We start from the raw sequence: 3,676 nt of genomic DNA on the forward strand, positions 1-3,676 counted from the left end.
TTTTTTTTTTTGCAAATTGCTTTCATTTAGAAAACTGACAAGGGCAAACTGGGCAAACTGAGAAGCTGCTATGGAATCTGCTGAGCACAGATGTAAAAATCCAGAATGAAAGAAGGTCCTTCGTGCTCTTTCAGTGTTTTTAGGGTATGGATTTTTAATCATCTTTTGCTCAAAAACAAAACAGTAAATCCACAAAAAATACTCAAATGTAATGTGGGTATGGTGTGTCCAGAGCTGTCCTCCCATGTTGATCCAAAACCAAGAAGTGGGTACTTTCCTGGAGTGAAAGCCCTCTTCTTTGGCTGCGGAGCAGCGGACACCAGATGAAGCTGACAACCTACCGGTTCCGGCCAATCCTAGTCTGCTTGTATCAGGAGGGAAATCCTGCTCAAAACTTAATGCCAGATTATTGTGAAAATGACAACACCTTAAAAAGAAGCACATACATGATTTAAAAGTGCACTATGGTAGAACATAGTCATAAATTGTTCAAAAGCAATCAACACCTTTACAGCATGCTTTCCTCCTGTTTCTTTTTGTTACTTCCAGAGTAAAGAAAATCTAAACCAGAAATCCCACCTTATCTCTTCTTCCAGGAGATGCCAAAAGAAAGTTGAACCATACCATGTTGTGCTCAGTTGCATCCATACTCTAATGTGAATCTCTAAAACTTTGACTGAACCTCCAGCATGAAAATATGGGGGAATCATTTCTGATCCAGCTGATCTGATGTGACTGTGGATGAAAGCATGGCTCACAAACAGCTGGTAAGAAGAAGGTGTGATTGAAGGGTTTGCAGACTCACTAAAGTCATGACCCTCCTCTAATTAAACCACAGATGTGCAGTTCAGTGCATGCAGCTTCCTGCTGCACAGATGTGCAACAGCACATCTAATGTCTGTTTAATCCTCACCCTGGAAGTGACCATCTGCTGGTGGACTGCCTCTCTTCTTGATCTTAGTCCAAACTTTCTCTTCTTTTGAAAGAATCCCTTCAGTTCTGCTGACTTCTGTCTTGCTCTTAAGTTGAGATTATCTTTTTAATTTTTCTTTTCTTTTTTCATTAGAGTTCTGTATATTACTGATATTTCCTGCACTTCCAGCCAGCATTGTGTGCGACAGACAGAAGTCTTGAATGTGAAAGATCAGCTCCCACATGCCTCCTCCGGAGCCAAAACCGCCAAAACTGCCTCCCGGCTCAGCCTCTGCTGTGCACCTGTGCGCCTGGCTCAGTTTCTACTCTGAAAAGTTTGTGCTAGTGTTCTATTTGACAAACATTCAATACAAAAGAGAAAGTGTTGTGGCTTCACGGGTGAAGTGAGTGACTGAGCTTTAATGGAGCCGAATGGCTGAGCACTTTCCCAGCCTGGTAACCGTGCACTGCTGAGCCATTTCTGTTCATCTTATGTTGGTGTGTGATGGGCTGGAGGACACATGCATTCTACTTTGAGACTCTTCATTGCAGTCTCAGTGGAATGCCCTTTTCTGCTATAAAACATTGAATGCCATTCATTTTTTTCTATGGTTAATGGTGTTCTTATATAGCGCTTTTCTACCTCTCTTGAAGCCCCAAAGTGCTTTAAAGTCCCCCTCCAATGAAAATCACATTTTTTGAGTTTTTAACGTGTATGTGTGGCATTTTTTTTCTAAAAGAGAAAAAATACAATAAGAAATCATTTTGTGTTTGCATTTTCAAGTATTTCTCCTTTTAAGTCGCTGTCAATCAAAGCAACCGAGAAAAACGCAGTTTGAATTCTTGAAACTTTCATACGTCACAGTAGCTAGCTAACCCGGATGTAGCTGTAGAGGCTGGAGAAGATAATATAACATCCCAAGTAGGCCGGTGGTGACTGCGAACAGCGGCGGGCCGCGACGAGTATACTCAAAAAAATGATTCAAGCCCCTCTTAAAGGTGACACATTTAGATTTAATCCATTTTACTCAAATTTAGTAGTTCATCAGAAAATTATTTATATCTCATTCATGTTAACTAAAGTTATTTAATAGCAAAGAGCCTCTGATCCATTAACTCAAAAATATTAAGTTTTATTTTGTCCGCCTCCCCGTGCGCATGCGCATATGTGTCAACGCTGTCTCCCTTCCTCCATGTCTCCTTCCCGCACTATCAGAAGCTGCACGTCGGACTTCGGGTTTGAAAATAGAACTAATTCCTGGTAAGTATCCTTTGATTTTCGGGTTTCCTCGTGTTCCTATTAGTAGCATCACTACGGCGCAGTCCGCGAAGTTGCACGGTTTTACGTAAAACTATGGCAATAGTGAAAACGGCTCGTGTTTCTCGTTTTAAAAAAGTCGGACTACCTTAACTAGCTTGGCTAACAGTGGCTGCTGTTACCATATTTCGAACCGTACGGAATGCTGCTTTTGAGTCGGTAAGGTTTAGAAAGAAGATCTCGTTTACACGAGGAAGAGATTGATCTGTTTATGTACTTTGAGAGGGTTCGCCAAAAAAACAAAAACAAAAAAGACGCCATGATGCAAAATCGGCAGCAAAATAGCAGGGTCCGGGGTTGCCAGGTAGTGACGGTTTTCCAGCCCAAAAGTCATCTAAAAGCTGAAAACCCACAAAAAATGCTGTTATTCGCACGTTTTTAAATGCGACCAAGAACAAAAAAATTGATGGAAATTCATATTGACCACATGTAACCCCGTGGCCAAGATGCACATTGCTGCATTACCCGGATGTATTTAATGTGCGATCAAGTTTGAGTGACCCATTATCATTAGCAATAACCCCCTCTCCTGCCCAATATTGACGTTGATAAATTTTATTTTGTTCTACCTCTAATTCCTTCTTTAGATCATGATGTTTTGGTTAAATATGATGTAATGTCATGCAATTAAAAGTATGTATTGAAGTATACATTGTATGTTTTATACCTTCTGAATTATATCATATACTGTATTTGACAAATTCAGCCTTGATTTTTTTTTTCCCTGTTAATGTAAATATAATTGATATTTTTAAATTTCGTCATATGCAATTTTGACACTTATGACCAAGTATTCTAGTAAGTTTATTGCTCATCTAATGTATTTGTCTACATATTTTTCAGAGTGATCATCACTGTAACCAGGAGTTATCTGTGGCAACCTCCTTGTAATAGTAAGTAAATATTAAGTTTGCTCTTAGCAGTTGATAATCACTATTATGTACATTTGTTTAAGCAATAGATGTGTGCTTTTTTGCCTTTTTCAGGTTGATGTCTGGACATGCAAGGCATGCAGTTTGGAGTCATCTAGCAGGTATTTGTTATTCAAGTATTATAGAGAGACTCATGGGCATTTAGTGGGCTGTCATCTTAACCCTTGTGCTATCGTGGACATGTTTACATTAAAAGCAGGCTCACCTGAACCCTACGAGACAACGCGCTGAACATTGTTTTTCTAGGATTTTTATCTTCTCTGGTGTCTGTGGCAGACATAAAATCCTGTCCACTTTTGTCATGGTAGGGGTCACACATCAATATACAATGGGGTCATCTGGACCCCATAAGAGAGCAAGAGGGTTAAAAGTCATGCAACATTCCTCCTTTTTCAGCTTCCACCACTTTGTCCTCTTCTCTACCTATGCACTCTCTTTCTTCATCTTCTTCACCACCAGAGTCATTCTACACACCACCATCCTGTGCTGTCTGGAAACACTCTCACCAACCACT

General features: G+C 40.1%; 1 long non-coding RNA gene across 1 annotated transcript; it reads left to right on the top strand.

The window, feature by feature from the left end:
• The first annotated feature begins 1,704 nt into the window (after positions 1 to 1,704).
• LOC118599099 lies at positions 1,705 to 3,306 on the top strand. Its single transcript, XR_004948387.1, has 3 exons — positions 1,705 to 2,173; positions 3,074 to 3,123; positions 3,217 to 3,306. It is a non-coding gene; the product is annotated as an uncharacterized LOC118599099 (long non-coding RNA).
• Positions 3,307 to 3,676: the final 370 nt, after the last annotated feature.

The sequence above is a fragment of the Oryzias melastigma genome, linkage group LG9 (genome assembly GCF_002922805.2).
Source record: "Oryzias melastigma strain HK-1 linkage group LG9, ASM292280v2, whole genome shotgun sequence".
NCBI lineage: Eukaryota > Metazoa > Chordata > Actinopteri > Beloniformes > Adrianichthyidae > Oryzias > Oryzias melastigma.